The sequence below is a fragment of the Mus caroli genome, chromosome 3, assembly GCF_900094665.2.
Source record: "Mus caroli chromosome 3, CAROLI_EIJ_v1.1, whole genome shotgun sequence".
NCBI classification, from domain to species: domain Eukaryota; kingdom Metazoa; phylum Chordata; class Mammalia; order Rodentia; family Muridae; genus Mus; species Mus caroli.
The window spans coordinates 126,928,484-126,950,376 of NC_034572.1; the positions used below are offsets into that span (position 1 = coordinate 126,928,484).

At 42.4% G+C, this 21,893-nt stretch overlaps 1 protein-coding gene across 4 annotated transcripts in view; it reads right to left on the reverse strand.

The window, feature by feature from the left end:
• The window catches only part of Tet2 (tet methylcytosine dioxygenase 2), an 81,635-nt gene extending 61,682 nt beyond the window's left edge, over positions 1-19,953 (reverse strand). For all 4 annotated transcript variants that reach the window (XM_029475014.1, XM_021158820.2, XM_029475012.1 and 1 more), the window contains exon 1: positions 19,774-19,953. The gene's annotated coding sequence lies outside the window, so the exon portion shown is untranslated. The remainder of the gene's footprint in view (positions 1-19,773) is intronic.
• Positions 19,954-21,893: the final 1,940 nt, after the last annotated feature.

A 21,893-nucleotide genomic window follows, 5' to 3' on the forward strand; every position in this document is an offset into this window, starting at 1 on the left:
CTGGGATTAAAGGCGTGCGCCACCACGCCCGGCTAATAATAACTTTTTGAATGTTTAAAATCTACTTTTATTTGATAAATCTTCCCAAGATACCCGAAAAAAAAGACCCTGTGCCTCATTGATTGTCCTTCGCTGAAGGAGTTCTAGCCACCTGTAGCTTCTGTGTTGCTGAAACCAATATAAGAGTTGTCTATAGGGGGCTGAAGAGATGGCTCAGAGGTTAAGAGCACTGACTGCTCTTTCAGAGGTCCAGAGTTCAAATCCCAGCAGCCACATGATGACTTACTGTAATGAGATCTGATGCCCTCTTCTGGTGTGTCTGAAGACAGCTACAGTGTACTTATATATAATAAATAAATAAATCTTTAAAAAAAAGGAGGAGTTGTCTATAACTATGCTACAGTGAAGAGTGGGGTGGGACAGAGAAGCAGAAAGGATATTCAATACCTCCAACCATCATGGGACAAGGTGGAAACCATCAAAAATCCTCTCAAAGAATATGAACTGTGACCAAATGGAGCATTTATGAGCTATATAAAGACTGATAGGCATACACATACATTCCCCTTAATGCAAATAATAAAGATACAGGCAACAGCTAAAGATTCTGGTGGCTTCTGGACCTTTGGCTAAGGTCAAGTATTGAGACTACCTTAGAAAGTAATGCTGAGAAGCTGTTTGTGAGATGGTCTCTAATACCAACACTCAAGAAGTTGAGGTAGGAGGATTTTTATAAGCTCAAGGCCAGCCAAAGAAACAAGTCTAAACAATAAAATAAATAAGCAAATAGGAAAAACAAAAAACCTCCCACTACTCATAGATGAGAACCCATAGGCAAGCCTCATTACAGACGGCCTTCCAGAGGGAAGTCAGTCTCCCAGCAGCAAGCATGGATGAAGTAAGTTACTTAAGTAAAGCACTAGGTGTGTGCCAGGTCAGGGTGTACAAGTCACCTCCTTTCACTGCCATGGATGAAGTCATGTTACACAGAATGCAGGTCAGAGGTAGCATAAATCACGGAAGAGTCACAGCTGTCAACAAATAACTTTCTATTACAGGAACTCACTTTCAAATGATGCCTTGAGGCTAGGAGGGAATTAAACACAAAGCAGGATGTTTTCATCTTGAATACTAACAGTGCAATCAGTAGAGATGCTAATTTGCTTTGTAGCCTTTGTACCAAAAGCATTATTAAGAAGGTAACTGAAGAAAGCCCACTGTCTCCGGTAGACCCTCCTTTGTAGATCCTGCTCTTAATAAAAGATCAGGGCTAAGTGTTCGTCATGAATAATGCTATGGGCAATTAAGAAGGACAGTAGGCTACTTTAGCCACTAAGGGTTGGGTGCTCCAAGTGAAGTAGATGAGCAGCCTGAATTTATAACCATGTATTTGGCATCAATTTGAGACCGCTCAGGTTCTTCTGCATTTCTTTCTTGGGTTCTAAATTACACTATGAGCTTTGGGTGTGTCCTGCAGCTCTCCAGTTGGATGCTCTACTTGCCCGGAGCCTTATTCCTTTTGCATTTTAGTGTTTGCATCTTCTATGGCCACATCCTTGAGCACAGATTCTTCCTTTGGTCGCATGCAGCGTATTAGCGAAGCCATCGAAGGCATTCTTGAAACTCCTGCTACAGCATGCTTGTGATCCAACAGGTCTTTCGTACTTTCTGAAAATGTCTACCTCAGTTAACATTACCCACCTGTTCTTGCATCTGTCTACCTTTTATTCATTAGCATATTAATCATTAAAACCACTTCTGGGTCCAACGAGATGGACCTTGCTAAAGCTGACATCTGGGGTTTACCACTGAGATTCACATCTTGAAAGGAGAACTGACTCATAGAAGTCATCTGACCTCCACTGGATGTGTGTGTGTGTGTGACACGCACACACAATACAAAAGTCAGGCAGTGGTGGCCCATGCCTGTAATTCCAGCACTCAGAAGGCAGAAGCAAGCAAATCTCTGAGTTTAAAGCCAGCCAGGTCTAGAGTTCGAGGACAGCCAGAGCCACACACAGAAACCACGTCTTGAAAAAAACAAAGCAAATAACCAAAACACTATAATCCCCATATTGGTGCTAATTTGCTTCTATTTTGAGTACTTCTCTATTTTTTTTTTGGTAGGTCTTGCAATTGTTTGTTCAATGGCACACACAATATCCTTGGTAACTGCCCTCAAGAAGACTTTGATAATGCAGTGAAGGAACACCCTGCCCTTATGTGACTAGTCTGTCTTTTGTGGGCCTGTGTCTTGCATTATGAACTGCACCATTGTGGTTCAAAGTTACTTCAGCCAGTGGGGTAAAGCTGGATTTCTTGAGTGGTCTGCAGCTGGGTAGTTCTCTTCCTTCAGGTTAGGGTTAGACTAGAATCTGATACAATTCCAGAAATTGCTAAAATGCTCACGCCTCTAATCCCAGCAGTGGGCAGGATAGGGCATGGGATCTCAGTGAGTTTGAGTATAGCCAGATCCACATAGGGAAGCCTGGTTTAAGAAAGGGAAAAAGGCCAGAATGTAGGTTTTATTCTACAGTTCCTTGAAGCCAGGCCTTAAATTCCTAATGGAATTCTCTGGCATATTTCAAAAGCATTTCTTTTCCTGCCTTGCCAGGAAGTGTGTGGTGATGGGCTACACTACCAACTTTGAGGAACTGGGAGAGCTGGTGGCAGAGGAGGCACCAAGTGGATGCTACACTGACTGTGTGATCCTGGAGTCTGCACTCCTTAGCCACACCAAGGCCCCAGCGAGCCACTAACTGCCCAGGTTTTCCCACCCTGACAATAGGTCCTGATAGTTCTTCCTGTGGACTGCTGACAAGCTATGGCTTTCACTATCAGCCTACATTTTCTCAGCACCGGGAGACGATGGTTTCCTCTGATCCTCTTTTGACAGAACTGAGCCCTGTTGGTTTCCATCTCACTCATTTACGGTCACTTGGATGGAGTGGTGCCTTCTCTGTTCCCTACACCACAGACTGCAAACAGGAAGACTGCCATTTTTAAAAACTATAAAACCAAACCACCAACTCCCACTCCAACTCTATAACTTTATACAAAGTCCAGCTTTTACTTTATTCTTCTCTTTTTCCTTATTTTTCTCTTTTCCTCCTGCCCCAAGACTAGGTGTCTCACTGTACAGCCCCGAATGAGTAGAATTCTCTATATAGACTAGTCTTGCCTGGAACTCACATAGATCTGCCTAGCTCTGCCCTTGGAGTACTGGTATTAAAGGCATACCCTACCACACCTGGCAAAAATTGTATTTTGAAAGCTGTTCAAAACTACATGACAAATCACCCACGTGTGACTGAATTTTAAAAAAACTCTTTTGTGCCACACAGTAGAACACACCATTAGTCCCACCACTTAAGAGGCAGAAGGAGGTATATCTTTGTGAGTTCAAGGCCAGCCTAGTCTACATCGTGAGTTCTGAGTGAGTGAGCCAGGGTAATGTAGAGAGACCCTGTCTCAAGAAAATAAACAAAAAAATATTTTGTAGGGTTCAAGAGATGGCTCAGCAATTAAGACCACTGGCTGCTGTTCCAGAGGACCTGGGTTTAATTCCCAGCGCTTATATGGCTGCTTACAATTGTGTGTAACTCCATTTCCAGGAGATCCAAACCTTCTTCTGGCCTCTTATAGCACCAGGCACCATGTGGTGCACAGATATACATGCAGGAAAACACTCATACACATGGGATAAAATATTAATAAGAAATAAGAAATTTGTAAAACACTGAGAAGTGGTGACACACACCTTTAATCCCAGCACTTGGGAAGTAGAGGCACGCAGATTTCTGAGTTTGAGGCCAGCCTGGTCTACAGAGTGAGTTCCAGGACAGCCAGGACTATACAAAGAAACTCTGTCTCAAAAAGAAAAAAAGGAAAGAAAGAAAGAAAGAAAGAAAAGAAAAGAAAAGAAAAGAGAAGAACAGAAAAGAAAAGAAAAGAAAAGAAGAAAAAAAGAAAGAAGACAGAAATATATAAAACAAAATTCAAAGTTTTGGGGGTTTGGGTTTATTTATTTTATTTAATGTACATGAGTATTTTATCTGCATCTATGCCTATGAGTCATGTGTGTCTAGTGACCTTGGAGAAGAATGTATCTGATCTCCTAGAACTGTAATTATAGATGGTTGTGAGCCACCATCTGGCATGTGAATTCTGGCAACCAAACCCAGGTCCTATGGAAAAGCAACAAGTGTTCAAAGCTTTCAGCCCCTATGACTGCTTTTTGTTCTTTCTTTTCGTTTTCTTTTTTTTTTTTTTTTTTTTTTTTTTTTTTTTTGGAAACAAGGCCTCACTCTGTAGCTCTGACTGACTGTCCTGAACTCACTATGGCTGGCCTAAAACTCAGAGATCCACCTCCTCTGCTTTCTCACAAGTACTGGAATTAAAGGTGTGTACCACCAAATCAAGATATGTCTGCTTGCCAGTACCAAAGACATCTGAAGTCTAAAGAAGTTAGCAGAGAGATTTGTATCTCTTTATGAGAGTGGATGCCGAGATACCAGAAACCACAATCTCACCTAGCCCCAAGGTTATCAGGCACACCTTGGAAGGCGGGAATCAAGGGAGCTCCCCTCTGCTTATAATTGGGTTGTTTAAAACTCAAAAGTAGTGCTGCAAATCATGTTTTTAAGCTCTCAAGATACTTGGAATACCATAACCTTCTAAGACCATGGGAAAAAAGATACAGTTGCCATTGTGAAGCGCTCTTTAGGTACAATGTTTCCTTCGCTCCACAAGCTCCTGGGAAATTTCATTGCTAGGCATCCATCTGCAAAGCCAGCCTCACCTGCATGCACTGGCTGGTTACTATTTGGATACTATTGAAATCAAGTGTGAAATGAGAGGACTTTAACAAACCAAAAGATTCAGCTGGAAAGGGGGATTAAGGCACAATTAGAAATTCTACAAAGATAAGAAACCAGATTTTTAAAAAACAAAAAGAAGCCGGGTGTGGTGGTGCGCGCCTTTAATCCCAGCACTCAGGAGGCAGAGGCAGGTGAATTTCTGAGTTCGAGACCTGCCTGGTCTACAAAGTGAGTTCCAGGACAGCCAGGGCTACACAGAGAAACCCTGTCTCGAAAAACAAAAAACAAAACAAACAAAAAAAGAATGACATTTTAAATTATACCCTAAAGACTTTGTACTGAGATTTTGGAGTTAAGAGTCAACTGCTTTCATAAGAAGCAGTTGGATGTTTAACATGTTGCCATGGGATATTACACAAGCAATCCAAGATAGTAATCTACTAATGTCTCCTAAACTCTTAGTTAAAATGATTCCAAATTACCAGGTATGGTGGTGCATACTGCAATTCCTACTTGGTAGTCTGAGGCAGGAGGATCTAGAATTTGAGAATAGCCTGTATTACATAGTAATACTTGGTGCCTAAAAAATAAATTTTAATTACTCCAAATGATTTTAAACACACGTGTGTTTCTATTAACCATGCAGACAAGCATTTTGGACAGGTTAGGAGTGCTATTATCTCCTGGACCCCCAGAGTGCTTCGAGGTATAGACTGGTGTGAAAGAAAGGAAGAAGAGATGGATAGGAGAGAGTGAACCACGATTAAGCCCATGAAGGTTAAAAAGATGACAGAAACTCTGTGTTTTGTAGCACAAGATGAGACCTAAAGAAAAATCCACTTCCTATTCAAACCTGTGACCTCCCCAGAACTCAGTGGCATAGAGCCACACACAGATGCACACTCCTGATCAGAAACAACCATTTAAAGAAGAACACAGGAAGCAATCAGAGGTTTCAAGGAAAAAAAAGAAAAGAAAATGCATGTTTATAGGAAAATCTGAGAGTGTATGTGAAACAAACCAATGTGTAGCATCGTTTTAAGGAATTTAAAGAATACATGAAGACAAAATTCACTTAAGTTGATGCTTAAAATATGAACACCTGAAGCAAGCCAAATTCTGTGTCAGGGTTACTCCTTTTGTTTGACACGTTCACCACACCTCCAGCTGAGTTCTAGACATCATAATCACGACTGTAAGCAATGTATCTGTTTCAGTTAGCAGTAAAGAACAGAACACAACATGCCCAAAAAACTAGTTATAAATGAGTTGTAGGATATATTTGTGTGTGTGTGTGTGTTGCTAGGATCAACACAATCCATGGATGAAATGATTCTCCATCTCTTCAGAGATTACGCCACTACCCTGTGCATTCTTTCTCGGGCCAATACTGGGAAAGTTATGCCAAGTTCAGCCCAAGGATCATCCAGGTAATAGAGAAATCAGTCCTTCAAGTAATGATTGGAAACTATCCCAGGAAAGTCCTCAGATACATAGATAGTCTATAAATAGCTATGTAGCTTATGCTGACCTCAAACTAATGGCAGTTCTCCTGCCTCAGCTTCCACGATGCTGGAATAACAGACAAGAGGATCAAAACCCTGATTCTTGTCCATTCCATAGAAGCAAGGTGGTGGTCATTTTCTTCCTGATCTAGACAAATGCTCAGCACTGAAGAGCAAATGGTGCCCACTGAATCACTGGAACTTGACCTCTCACCAGCTCCTCTTAGCAACATTATCAACATTTTTAGTTGTTCTTTGCAGGTGGTCAAGCAGGTATAGAGAGGGCAAGACAACATGATAAAGACACACATACCTAATGAAAAAATAAAGCCACAGTTTGAGAAGTTTCCTGTGGCAGGATCTAACTTACATATGGGATCTGAGGAAACAGAAATCAGAAGAGAGGTTAATATTGCCTGTATTAGAATCAAATATCGCCTCTTAAGCAACAGCAGCAAACTGGGGTTCCCTTAGTCTTCTCTTGGCTCACCTCAATCCTTAGAGTCTATATCCGGTCACACTACACAATGCTGTGCATGAACTATCTTTTTTTTTCCAAATCTAATAAATAATTTAAAAGTGGACTGAAGATGGTTAATGTCAAAGGGTAATCACATGAGTGTTTGAAAAGGCATTTAATGTGCACATGTGCACATAAAATATAAAACAGAGGATATGGCTTGGAGGTAAAGTGGCCCAAAGCCTGTAAAACAATCATAACAAAAACCAAATTCAAAAGAACACACAGAACTAAACCTATAGTTTTATAACAAGTATTAAAAGTGCAAAGAACAAGAAAAAAAAAATCAAATATTTGACTATTTGTTATAAGCAGGAATCAGTTGGCAGTCAATCTTGGAGTTTTCATAACTAGTGACAGTGTTTATTATCCACTGGGAACTATTAGTGTCGCCATGTCTGCAGGTTTTCCTCTCATGTGGCTAGCACGTGTTTGTGTTCAACACTCGCTGATTCTCAGTTGAATAAGCGTACAAGCACTTCATTGTTAAACTGATTATAAAATTATCTCTCACTTTACTTTCCCCCATCATGACTGTACCAAATGATTTAGCCAGGTAATGTATTCTAGCGTTATAGAAGCCAAGGCAGAGCTACCTCAAGTTAGAGGGCAGCCTAAGCTATGCAGCTCAAGAACAATCTAGGCTGCTCAAGGAGACTCAGTCTTAAACCCTACAACTAAACAAATAAGCAAATGTATCAGATTAAAAAAAAAAAAACAAGTTTTCCTCATTGTATTCAACCCATTGCTAAGCAATGTTTCTCTGTACAAATACATTCAGTAGTATGCAGAAATAAAAATACTGCATTTTAAAATGGGAAAAGGCAGCTTCCTGTCACTATACTAGTTAACTAAGTTAATTTGTAACAGAGTGAGTTTGTGTGGGCCTAACAATTAAAGAGTTAACTGGTTTAGGGGCTACTTCCCCTCTGTGGTTTGCATGCAAAAGTACTGGCCAGAGTCAAAAGCTACTACTACTTTTCACTCAAAATGTAATTCAGGTGCTAATAGATTCTAAAATTGGGCGAGGCTGCTTTGGGCATCTCCATCTCTCTTTCAGACAAGTTTACTATACCTTCAGGGTTTTCTTTTTCTGTACCAATATTCCAAGAGCTAGCTAGCTAAATAGTTTTTGAGATTCAACCCCACTGCCATTGTTAACCGCTAGTCTTCAGAATTCTGGAAGGGTCTATAAACATTAAACCCGAGTTGTGTTTCAGCATGTGGGATGCAATGAGATTAACCTGGAGCTGTTCTAGAGCCAGGCACTAATCTCAAATCACAGGCCTTTGCTAGTGTGAGTGCTCATGTGTCTAGCCCACATAGGGTGTTTCTGGACAGCCTGGGGTACACAGTGACACCCTATGTCTCAGGAAACAGTTACCTGCTGCATCTCAGCTCTGTGTGTGTGTGTGTGTGTTGGTGGTGGTGTTTTCTTCTTCTTCTTCTTCTTCTTCTTCTTCTTCTTCTTCTTCTTCTTCTTCTTCTTCTTCTTCTTCTTCTTCTTCTTCTTTGTTTTTTGAGACAGGGTTTCTCTGTGTAGCCCTGGCTGTCCTGGAACTCACTCTGGAGACCAGGCTGGCCTCAAACTCAGAAATTTGCCTGCCTCTGCCTCCAAATGCTGGGATTAAAGGCGTGGGCCACCACCCCCGGCTTACATCTCAGCTGTTAACACACCTTCCATTTGCAGAAGATGTAATGTCCGGGAAGCCTGGATACAGCACAAACACAACTCTAAACCTGCTCATACTTTACATATCAGAACCTGCCTGCTTACAACTACAGCAAACCAAGCATACAAAAGATAAAGTCAGGATGCTTTAAAAACAAAACAAAAAAACCCCATCAAGACCCTTTATGGATAAATACAAATGAAAATCCCCAGAAATCAACTCCAGAAAGCAGGAAGTCCCAAGTGAAAGCTTTCTATTGTGTTAACCCCCAAGGGTGAGGTGGGTCCCGGGTAGGGCGGGGCAGACATCCAACAGGAGGATTTCAGATGCCAGTGTGGGGGTGGGGAGAGCGGAGCACGGTAAGCATCAACTTTTCTGTGGCCATAGTTCCTGCTTTGGGGAGTAGGATCACTGAGTCACCTCTCGAGACCCCAAAATGAAAAAGGATTTCCTTCTCCTTTTAAATTGAAATGGATTTTTTTCATACACTATGTTCTGATTATGATTCCCCCTCCCTCAGCTCCTCCAAGATCCCCCTTTGTCACTGCTGATTGTTATTTGTGAGAAGGGATCATACTTAATGCACTGGACACTGTAATTAAGAGCAACAAGGCATCACCTACAAAAAAAAACAAACAAAAAGGCCAGCAAGACCGGCTCCGGGAGACACAAAAGATTAACCTAACCCACTGCAGGCTCAGCAGGCCAGGCTTCCGCAAATAAACTTTGAATTGGGCAGGCCTCACCTAAACACCTTGATCTTGGGGTCATGACCCGGTCAGAGCCAGGACAGGAGATTTTTGACTATTAATTAAGGGGGTGGAGACCCGGCCCCAGACACAAAAGCCTCCTCTCTCCGGGAGGTTGGCTAAGTGTAAATAGCGCTGCTGAGAGCCCAGGTCCATGGGTCTAACTGTGTAATAGACTCCGCTGCTTCTTTTGCACACAGAAACCTATTTCCTTGGCCATAAAAATGTACATGTGGATGACAAAATTGCTCTAATAAGGATTTAGTTTATTCTTTCTTGTTTATTTAAATCACTTTAAAATTAAATATACTGGTGCGAAGGGCTCAGTGCTTAAAAGCACTGGCAGGTCTTACCAAAGGTTTGGGGTTCAACCTACCACATGTAATATCACAATAATCCATAACTTACATTCTGAGAGATATGACATCCTCTTTTGGTTGCTTCAGGCACCAGGCATGCACATGGTGCACATACATACATGCAGGCAAAACCCTTTTTAAAAAAAGATTTATTTATTTTATTTTATGTATATGAGTATACAGTAGCTGTACTGATGGTTGTGAGCCATCATGTGCTGCTGGGAATTGAATTCAGGACCTCTGCTCGCTCTGGTGGACCCCATTCTGGTGCGGCCTTGCTCAGTCTGCTCAGTCGGTCCTGCTCGCTCCAGCCTAAAGATTTGTTTATTATTATGTTATATATAATTATATATTATATATTTATTACATATTAAATTATATTATCATACTATATTGTTATATATTATATTATATTATATATTATATTATATTTGTTTATTATTATATCTAAGTACACTGTAGCAGTCTTCTAACACACCAGAAGAGGGTGGCAGATCTCATTATGGATGACTGTGAACCACCATGTGGTTGCTGAGATTTGAACTCAGGACTTATGGAAAAGCAATTGGTGCTCTTAACCCCTGCGTCATCTCTCCAGCCCAACAGGCAAAACTCTTAATAAATAGAATTAAAAGAGGTCTTTAGGGCTGGAGAGATGGTTTCATGGTCAAGATAAACAGTTGCTCTTCCAGAAGACCTGGGTTCAGCTCCCAGCACCACTGTGGCAGCTCAGAGCTGTAACTCCACTGTTAGGACTTGGACCCCCTCACACAGACATGCATGCTGACAAAACACCAGTGGACATAGTATAAAAACAAGTTATTTATTAAAAAAATAACAAATTTTAAAATTTTTAAATGACATGTTCTATATCTCTTAACACTTGAAATATGCACTTTGTAGAAATGATTTCGAATCTATTTGAAAGAAATCTATAAAATTTTCCACTTGAAAAAACTAATGTTTTAAAAAGAAAGAGATCAGCCGGGTGTGGTGGTGCACGCCCTTAATCCCAGCACTTGGGAAGCAGAGGCAGGCGGATTTCTGAGTTCGAGGCCAGCCTGGTCTACAGAGTGAGTTCCAGGACAGCCAGGGCTACACAGAGAAACCCTATCTCAAAAAAAAAAAAAAAAGAAAAGAAAGAGATCATTTCAAGCTAGGGAAAACTAAGTTTCCAAAGCTAGTGGGTCAATTTTTAACAGTACTCAAGCCCGAGCCATGGAGAAGGAGAGCCATCATCCAAGCCATTTAGGGGACTATCTGCAGAAATGTCTGCTACCTTTGGTTTCTGCCAGTGTTGTCCCATGAATTAGAGGGTTCTAACTAAATTAAAATACAGTGTTGCTTGAATGTCAACCTAAACGTAAAGTAATTTCACAGGACCAAAAAAAAAAAAAAAAAATCATTTAGGTGATATTTGCATGAAACAAGCAGAATCTAGAGTATAAAATTTAAAATATGTTCTTTCTAAGATATACCTAAGTTTTTACTAAAAGAAAAATTTATGTGTTAAGCATTTTGAAGTTGGGGGATCCCTTTTTCCCTCATATCTGAAAGGTATTTACTTACGTTTTTTTTTTTTTCCTTTTGATAACATTCATTTCAAGATTCTTGCCTGAACCTGACAGTTGATCAGCCAACTTTTATTTGCAGAAACGTGTTCTCATTCTAATCACAGACTGGTGAAATGAAAAGTGTGCCTTTTAATGCAAAAGCCATGCGATCATTCTACAGCCAACAGCCAATATGAAGATTCTGAAACTTCAGATGACGAATGATTTGCAAAGTGGCGACGTGCAGAAAGGACAGACAGACAAGAAGCAAATGGGCAGGAGTGGGCCAAAGTGCTGAGGACAGGATGCAGCTGTGACTGGAATGGGCAGGAGCAGGCCAGTGTGCGGACAGACCCAGCTGTGGCTGGGCACTGCTGTCTACCTTAGAGGATTAAGGTCTTGTTCTAATGGGTGACCTTCTAATTGCAGACAGGGAAGAAAAAGAGAAGAGTAACACAGATACCATTTCACATCACTTGGCTTCCATTATTCTCACATAGGCCACCGTTGTTTTGTTTTGTTAGACAAAATACAAAAATAAAATCAAACGGAGAGTTCTGTGGATAGCTCCCATTAAAGTGTAGTACTCTGTGAAGAAAGTCAGGACTTTGATAAGGTGCATTTTAGCAACGTCCACGAAGCCATGAAAATGACCATTACTATGGCTGCAATACCCACAGAACAAGCTTTGGTAACTCAAGAACAGTCACCATAGCAAAATCCTGTGTGCAGCACAGCACAGCACAGCTTAATGAAAGACAGCCTCCACCTGTGCCTGGCCAGAGGCAGGGTACTTTGAAGAGAATAGTCCATCAGCAAAAACAACCCATTACTTCTGAATATGTTTTATTTTTAACAGAAATTATTTGTAAAAGTAAAGTTTAAAATAACAACAAACCAGGCATGGTAAGGGACACCTTTAGTCCCACCACTCAGAAGGCAGAGGCAGGAGGATCTCTCTAGTTTGAGGCCAGCCTAGTCTATACAGTGAGTTCCAGGTCTATAGAGTGCGATCCAGGACAGCCAGGACTAACTACATAGAGAAACTCTGTCTTGAAAAACAAAAATAAAAACAAGGGCTAGAGAGATGGCTCAGTGGATAAGAGCACTTTCAAAGGTCCTGAGTTCAATTCCCAGCAACCACATGGTGGCTCACAACCATCTGTAATGGAATCTGGTGCCCTCTTCTGGTGTGTCTGAAGATAGCAACAGTGTACTCATATATAAAATATATCAATCTTAAGAAAGAAAGAAAGAGAGAGAGAGAGAGAGAGAAAGAGAGAGAGAGAGAAAGAAAGAAAGAAAGAAAGAAAGAAAGAAAGAAAGAAAGAAAGACGCTGTCTCAAAGAGAGGGAGTAGAGAGAGTGGGAGGGGGGGATCATGTTTTAGGTCAGTCTGGGATACATAGACAGTAAGACAAAACCAACAAATCACAATGTTTCAATTTTGCATTTTGGGGGGGTGTCAAATTTTGGAAGTTCAGAAAAGTAAAAAATGGAGGACTAAAAAGTAGTGACTAAAATTTACTGTCAGTAATGTGATTCTCAAGTCCTAAGAGAAACTGGGGACTTGGACTCAGCAGCAAATGCCTGCTAACCTGGCACTCGAGATCGCTACGAGGCTGAGGCCAGCCTGGTCTACATGAGTACATGGTGAGATCCTGTCTTGCAAAGAAAACAGTTCAAACTTTAGGAACTGACGAGGCCCTCTACTGCCTTTCTGTTTCCGGCTGGATAAGACCCAGAAATTGTCTAGTCATTTGTTGCTAAAATATTCAATCTACAGATTTCATTTCGGAGACTTTACTATACACAAAGCATCCATTAAAGCAATGACAGCCCTTTACTCTTTCTTAGGTTCCGCCTCCTGAACAAACTGCAAAAGGCTACATAACTGGATATATTTTGCTAAAATATAATGGTACAATCACATGCATAATGGAGAATTGTGCTCAACTTCTTTGTGCTCAAGATCATGAGATAAAAGGGCATAGAACTAGGTATACACAGGGATGGATGAGTAGAGAAAGTCAAGACAGACAGGCAGAGAGACAGACATGAAGACAAGCATTGCAGCACACATCCATAACCAAAGCACAGAAGAGGTTAAGGTAGAAGGAAGTTTCATGGACTACATAGCGAGATGCTGTCTCAAAAAAAAAAAAAAAGACAGCATTGGACGTGATAGTTTGTGCCTGTAATCACAGCACTACAGAGGCTAGGACAGGATTGGCATGAGATTGCTACCGGCTTGGGCTACAGAGCATGGCTCTACCATGCAAACAACAATAAAACACAAACAAATTACTACTTCTCAATGGAAAAAATGATTGCTTAGCATGTCTGAGACCCTGAGTTACACACACACACACACACACACACACACACACACACACACAAGTGTAGTTGGATCAGTTGAATCAATGCCAGCTTCCTGGGTATGACACTGTACTAAAGTTGTGCAAAAAGTCACCACTAGAGGAGAACAGGTCATATACATAGGACCTGTGTATATTGCTTCACATAACTGTAGAGATTCTACAACTATGGCAATAAAAGCTTCAAATAAAAATATGTAATTCTGGGCTGGAGAGATGGCTCAGCAGTTAAGAGTATTGACTGTTCTTCCAGAGGTCCTGAGTTCAATTCTCAGCATCTGCATGGTAGATCACAGCCATCCATAATATGATCTGATGCCCTCTCCTGGTGTGTATGAAGATAGCTACAGTGTACTTATATAAAATAAGTAAATAAATGTATTAAAAGCCACTAAATCCTACGCTGAAGATGGGTGACTTTAATGGGAGCCATTCATCAGCTTTTCCTGTAGAACTTACATTAAGGAAAACCAGCGTCACTGCCCACTGCCCTGACCAGTCCATCACCAAGGTCTCTCACATTATTTTCCTATTGTGCTTTGAATACAGATGACACATGTTCCAGTAAGAGAAAACAAGTTTTTACTAGATCTTGCTAGTGAATAAAAAGATATAGAAATCAGTAACTACTTAATAGACAGAAAGAAATCTAATTTAAAACAAATGCTTGCAGTTTACTTAGAACAACGATTTATGCTCTAAATTATCCTTCAAAAATACTTCACCCCAGTTTAGTCATCTTTGGTTTTAATTCTCAGACTATTTATTTATTTATTTATTTATTTTTGGTTTTTCAAGACAGGGTTTCTCTGTATAGCCCTGGCTGTCCTGGAACTCACTTTGTAGACCAGGCTGGCCTCAAACTCAGAAATCTGCCTGCCTCTGCCTCCCAAGTGCTGGGATTAAAGGCGTGCGCCACCACCGCCCGGCTCTCCGACTATTTAGAATACGGTTTCACATCAGTTCTGTAGATGGGCATGGTAAGTGCTCAGAAGATGGAGTCTGGAGGACTGCTGCAGGTCCGAGGCCAGCCTGGGTTGTAGAGAAAGCACCAGGGCATCCACAGCCAGACCTTTTCTCAAACCATAGCTGAAGAGACGGTCAAGCAGTGAAGACACTGACCGCTCTTCCCGAACCAGACCTGGGTTCGGTTCCCAGCACCCACATGGCAGTCTCCAGGAATCTGATGATACCCTTTTCTGGCCTCTGCTGGCACTGTAGGAAAATAGTGCAATATAAACAGACAAATACACATAAAAATAAAATAAACACACACATCTTTAAAACTGCAGGCTAAGATTATTGAATGCATTTTTCAAACATATTTAAAACCTCCCATTCTGCTTGCTAAAACAGAACATTTAAATACTTTTTTGCCTATAAATTTCTTTTTTTAAGATTTGTTTATTTATTTTATGTCTATGAGTACACTGTAGCTGTACAGATAGTTGTGAGCCACCATGTGGTTGCTGGGATTTGAACTCAGGTTAAGAACAGTCAGTGCTCTTAACCACTGAGCCATCTCTTCAGCCCCTTGCCTATAAATTTCTAATCTGAGATTTTCCATTTTTAAATATTTATTTATTTATTTTGAGACAGGGTTTCTCTACATAACCCTGGATATCCTGGAATTCACTATGTACATCAAACTGGTCTCAAACTTGCAAAGATCTGCCAGCCTCTGCCTTCTGAATGCTGGGATCAAACACTTATGCTCCCAACATCCAGTCTATGATTCAGCTGTCTGCAGAGGTTGACGTAGGGTTTTGGAATCCTTGGACTTGTAGTTAATAAGTGTTTGTAAGCCGCTCAGTATAGGTAGTAGGATTCAAACTCCCATCCTTATGATTGAGCAAAGTATTCTTAACTGCTGAGCCTTCTTTCCAACCCCTTAAATACCCTTTATAACAAGTGGAGAAAGACAAAACTGAGAATTTGCTACATCGGAAATGGCAACTCAAGATGAATTCTATTGAGAAGGATGATACATCTATCTTAAGCCCGGAATTTTCTGCAATGGCCCTATTATAGTCAGAATACACTTGGAAACAAGCAAGAACCAAGTGCCCGCAAGTCTTCCTGCTGATGGTCACAGTGATACACATGCTCTGGCTGCGCCTCCTCCCCTGCCAGACCCTACACACACCAACAGATGCACTGTACAACCTCATTCAATAATGTCACAGTATTCACTTAGTTTTGGCAGTAAACTGTAATAAAAACCAGAGCACTAGACCCAAGTAAATACTGAGTGTTTGGCAAAAATCACTGTGGCTGTGTTCTTCAGCACAGTTTCCAAGATAACCACCAGCTCTGCTTGGCAACTGGACTCTCCCACAGTTAAGGCTCCAACTGTAAAGCTGGCTTACAAGACATTTCCTGCTGCTGGCTTTGCTCTGTTGCTGCTCCTAGGAATTGCTATTCAATGGCAGCATCTTCTTTGAGAAAGCATAATTTTAATGAATCAATACTATCCCATTCAAGAAACAATTATATTAAGTCTTCAAGTACTAAGCCATGTAAGATTATGAAGTTTGAGGATGGAGAGATGGCTCAGCAGTTAGGCACTCTCACTGCTCTTGGCAGAGGATCTGGGCTTCAAGTAGCACCCACGTGCCACTAACAACTACCTGACCCCAGATCCAGGGGAATCAACATCCTCTTCTGGGTTCCAGAGGTACCAGGTGTGCGTGCAGTACACATACATACGTGCAAGCAAACACTCATACGCAGAAAACAAAGCTTTTTTAAAATAATTGAAAAATTAGGAGTGATGGCAGCATAAAATCAGATCTAGTATAAAATACCAGGTAGCCTAAAATACTGGCATTTCACATCATCTCCTTGTTTGTTTGTTTGTTTGTTTGTTTGTTTGTTTGAGGTGTCTCATTCTATAGCCCAAGTTAGCTTTAATTTTTTAAAGCAATCTTCCTGTCTCAGCTTGCCAAGTTCTAAGATGACAGACTTGAGCTCAGACATTTCTAGAACATTTTATATGATGACAATTTTATTTGTAAATTGACTAATTTGCTTGGGTAATGATGGAAAATAGAGTTTCTTTCAGATATATCAGTGATTCTTAAGTAAGGTTTCCAAATGAGGCCAGCAAACAAGGAAATAGTGGCATTTGGTTTGCAACAGGGTCTGGGTGGAGCTAGAGAAATAGATACGGAATTTCTAGCTTCAACAAATGAAACCAAAAGGAAACACAAACCCAGCAGCCAATGAGGACTGTGGAAGTCATCCTAAAGAGTCCAAAGCAGGTGTGCACATTGCAGGAGAAGTGTTGGTGATGCCAGTGTGCAGGGCCATATGTCACCACATGGAAACTACACCATCACCCTGGTTCCCAGCACAGACTTAAACAGTAAATCTACAGAAAGCCTTAAAGAATACTTGACAAGTAAGAGAGTGTAAATAAATCAAAGCCTGGGTCCAACTTATTTCTGCATTTGTTCAAGATGTGATGAGATGAAACAATGTATCTTTTTTTTTTTTTTTTTTTTTTTTTTTTTTTTTTTTTTTTTTTGGTTTTTTGAGACAGGGTTTCTCTGTATCAGCCCTGGATGTCCTGGAACTCACTTTTTAGACCAGGCTGGCCTCGGACTCAGAAATTCACCTGTCTCTGTTTCCCGAGTGCTGGGGAAACAATGTATCTTTTAAAGGTACCAATCTTGTTGAAGTAAAATCAACTAAAACAACTCTTAAGAACTTTTGGAATACTTAGGTGGAACTTTAACACATATAGTAAATGAAAGGTTACTGTAGACTCCCCATCCCATGTTTGTTTAAATACTTTCTCTAAGAAATGAGAAAGTGTTTCTTTTTATTCAGTGTGTTCAATAATGTACAAAATTTCCCTGAAACCCTTAAAATAATATTACTTAGCAGCTTTTTTCAGCACAAAACTAAAATGCACCAAGCAATAAGAATCAAACTTCACTGCAAGAAAGAGTAGGCCTCTATGATAACATAAAAAATAAGTCAATGTAAGCATTCTTATTGATTGGAATGGAAAACACTTTCATGTAGTTTGAGGGCATATCAGGAATTTGAAAAGTTGCCCACAAAGAAGTCATGACACACTGGTCTACTAGGGAAACAAATTTCTTATTTTTAATTCTAGATTGCTGGAATAGTTGACCACAGTTTTCTCAACCAACAATAGACATTTATGGGAGGGGGAAAATGCTCTGTTTCCTCTATCACTTCAGGGCAAGTCAGAACCAATGAACTGCTCTGTTCAGGGGTGAGTAATGTTTCTACCCTCTGGTCATGTGAATGAGTCTCTAGTACCCAGCCTTAAGCAAACTTAGTCACATTTCTCATTTCTGAGAACCAAATCAGAAAGACTTGCAAAGTGAACTCCTAAGGGTTTGGAAATTTGATTTATGCAGTGACATGCCTTTCCCTCTACCCTGTAATCAGATCAACCCATACTGATCTTAAGTTTAAGCCCCAATCTTTCACAAACACTGTTCTGCTTAATAAAATTTTTTTAAATAATATTTATTATGTTGCAATTTATATTGTATTCAAAATACATTACAAAACACACATACAGACATGGAGAAGAATGTAACTCCTCTTCAGTATTTCAACTTTCCATTAAAATGCAAATGTAATGATTTCATTAGCTAGGCTACAATAACCACAGTCTTAAACCAAACCAATATATTTTCCCTGTGAATCCCAACTTCCCGTACATATAATCTTATCCTTATGATGGTTCTTTGCTGATGAATTCTGAGAATGAATTTTAGCATTATAATCCTAATTAGAGCAAAGTACAGTATGTGACTTGTGATTTTTAAATCTACAGATTTATTCTGCCCCCCCAGATAGACAAACACCACAACATTTTGCTAAATTTTAAGCAAACAACTTGGGAAAACAACAAAACAAACAAACAAACAAACCTAATTCTATTCGAAAAATTGCTCAAAGCAAACAAAATCTATCAATGAAGCCATTAACAAGCAAGTAACATGTCTTTTAACACGACCTTCTCACGAGTCTGTCCAGGCCTCACTTGGTTTAACCAAACGTACAAAACTCTCCATAGAAACCCTATAAGCTTTCTAACAGTTAGCAAGCAGGTCTAGGGAAGAGAGTCAAGCTCTGAGTGAAGAGTGAGGAGGGGTGTTTGTGAACGACCAAAAAAAAAAAAAGTGAGTGCCAGAGTGAAGGAAATTTGGGATGGGACTGTTAGAGATATTCGCTGGGATTGGGTTTCATTTCTTTGGGCGCCCCTGACCTTGCCTTCTCCAACTCCGAACGCTTCGACCGCCCCCTCCCCCGGCCTGCGCCTGCCTTTGTGTGTGCCTGTCACTTAAGGGGAACAGAACGAGATGATTCGGGGGCAGCACAAAGCCAACACATAGATTTGCACAGATTCTCTTACACACATTTCCCAAACTGGAAGGCACAGCCCACTCTGAGCTTGTGAACCTTGAGAAAAGTGGGTTCTGGTCTTGTTTCGGGGAGCAGAGAAACTATTCTTTCACCTCTCACTCAGCGCCACTAACAAAACGCGCGGACTCAAGAGAAAAAAGAAAGAATGGAGAAAGAAAAAAAAAAAAACTCCACGTAGTGGATCCTGAATCTACACACTGTGACATCTGTCTAGTGTAGTCCACGAGGGGACAAACGTGCTGGAAGCCAGAGACACAAACCCAAAACAGGACCCAAACAAGCACTACTGGAGATAAAAGAGTCAAACACACCGGGTCAGTGTTCTTTCCGGGGTGTCTGAGGATGAACTAGGGGCTCCCTGGACTTATACTAAGAAAAGGGGAGAGGAGGATCAAAAGAGAAAGTGGTGGTCCCCAAAGATGAACTCTTTCAGGAAGGCAGCCCCAAGAAAACACTCACTTTCCTGAGACTAAAAGGCCAGAAGAGCGGCTGGTGGGAGGTACAAAGGTAAGTTTTCTGGGTACAGAGAGGAGACACGCATTAGCAGGAGGAAGGGACCCCAGAAGTGCAGGTTGCAGGAGAAGGGGGTGCTGAATTAAAACTATATTTGTCAGCCATGTTGAAGAAGCTCCTGTAATTTGTGAGGCTTCCCTCTTCCCTCTTGGTATTTGTGGGTGACATGACAGTCCCCGCAAGGCCGAGAGAAAGAGAGGGAGATTGGAAAGGGACCATTCCGCAGCCGACAAGAGCGAGGAGAGAAAGAGAGAGAGAGAGAGACAGGCGCGGACCTCAGCGCTCTGACCTGGTTCTGGTCCCTCAGCCTCGCAGTCCACCGCCGTCTCAGCCGGGTCTCCTTTCTAACAAATCCTACAGGGCAGCCATCTTGCTTCCTTCTGCTCCTCTACGAAAGCAGCCTCGCCTCCGCATCAATATTCATAAGGCAGTTTGACGTCTGTTCTCTAGGCTCGGCGGGGCCGGCTCTCCGGCGGCCGCCGAGGGGGCGGACGTGACTGGCATGTGAGCGGCGCGGGCGCGAGCGCGGGCGCGGGCCGTGCGCTCGCTCCCTCGCGGGGACGAGGCGGGACCCGGGGCCGTGCGCTCGCTCCCTCGCGGGGGCGCGGCGGGACCCGGGGCCGTGCGCTCGCTCCCTCGCGGGGGCGCGGCGGGACCCGGGGCGGTGCGTTCGCTCCCTCGCGGGGACGCGGCGGGACCCGGGGCCGTGCGCTCGCTCCCTCGCGGGGACGCGGCGGGACCCGGGGCCGTGCGCTCGCTCCCTCGCGGGGNTCGCGGGGACGCGGCGGGACCCGGGGCCGTGCGCTCGCTCCCTCGCGGGGACGCGGCGGGACCCGGGGCCGTGCGCTCGCTCCCTCGCGGGGGACTAGGGGCCTCCTCGGCTCGGCTCCTCCCCGGCCTTTCCTCAGCCCCGGGGGCCGCCGGCCGCACACCCACGCGTGGGCGGCCTCCGCGCCTCTGTCTCCCGCGGGGGCCGCGTAGGCACTTGGAAACTCTGCGCCCTCCCGCGCGCTCCAGGGGCCCCTGGCTCCCCGCGCTCCCGCTGCCAGCACCTCACCAGTCGCCTCCCCACTCGCCCCCACGCCCTGCCACCCCCTTCCCTGTCGCCCAGCCAAGCCGCTCCCCATTTCTCCAAGGCCGCGCCGGGAGAGCTGGAGGGGCCTGGGCGCTAAAGTCTCCACTCTGCAGCAATCCGGCGGCGCCGGGGCTCTCCCCGCCCAGGCCCACCTTCTGTTTACTTTGGCCACGTGGGCCGCGCAGGGGGTGCTGTCTCGCAGAGCCCAGGGGAGCGGTGCCACCGAGCCCCTGATTGTCACTCGAAAGAATTAAGCCAGCAGTTTCTAATGTTCAAGGCGCCCCTGTAAGTTCCTCTATTTTGCACAAATTTCCACTCCGTACGGTAAAGTAATGAAGAAACCGCCTTGTGGGAAGCTGGATTCCGAACAAGCAGTGAGCGCTCAGTTTTCCCTGAAGTTCAAGGCTTGTGCGCACCAGCTCTTCTGCTGGCACTTTTCTATTTTCTTGCTCTGTCGTTTTTTAAACTTACATTTAAAATGTTCCATTTGGTAATTATTAACTTTTGAAGATGAGATAGAGGCAAATTCATAGGAATCATGAGACAGTAGTTTAGTAAATTTGTGCTCACACACCCACCCACCCTCCTGTCTTCAGGTTTTCAGTCACTGAATGTTACGTTTTAATAGGTAATCTGGGAACCTCTTCTGTGGGATCGGTTGCATTCACTGCAACCTTAAATCTACTTTAACACTATTATATTGTCTGTAATGCACCCTTTCTTTGCGTGGGTGAGTGGGTGGGTGTTCTTAAGAAATGAGGCCTGGAACCAACTCTCTCTCTCTCTCTCTCTCTCTCTCTCTCTCTCTCTCACACACACACACACACACACACACACACACATAAATTTTGAAAAGAAAGAGCAGACCTGCAATCATAGCATTTAGAAGTCTGAGGCAGTAGGATGTCTGACAGTTTGAATTTAGCTGGGTATTGTAGTTAGATTGTTTCAAGAAGAAAGGAAGGAAAAGAAAGGAGGGAGAGAGAAAAGAAAGAGGAGGAGGAAGAAGAAGAAGAAGAAGAAGAAGCAGCAAATAACCATAACATCTTCCCTTAATTTCATGAAATGTAAATAAAAACTTCCTCGTTGTAAAATCTCATAGATGTATGTACTCACACAGGAAAGGCCAGGAACTCTATTTGGCACATTGTTACTCTATGTGGCACATTGTTACTCTATGTGTTACATTGTTGCAGAGAAGATTGCCTAAAGTAAGTTCTAAGGAAACAATGTTTCTTCCATTTAGAAACAGTTACCAAGGTGTGATCTTACAAATCAGTAATCAAAATATTTAACTGGGCTCTACAGCACCTTATTATTTTTTTTTTTTTAAT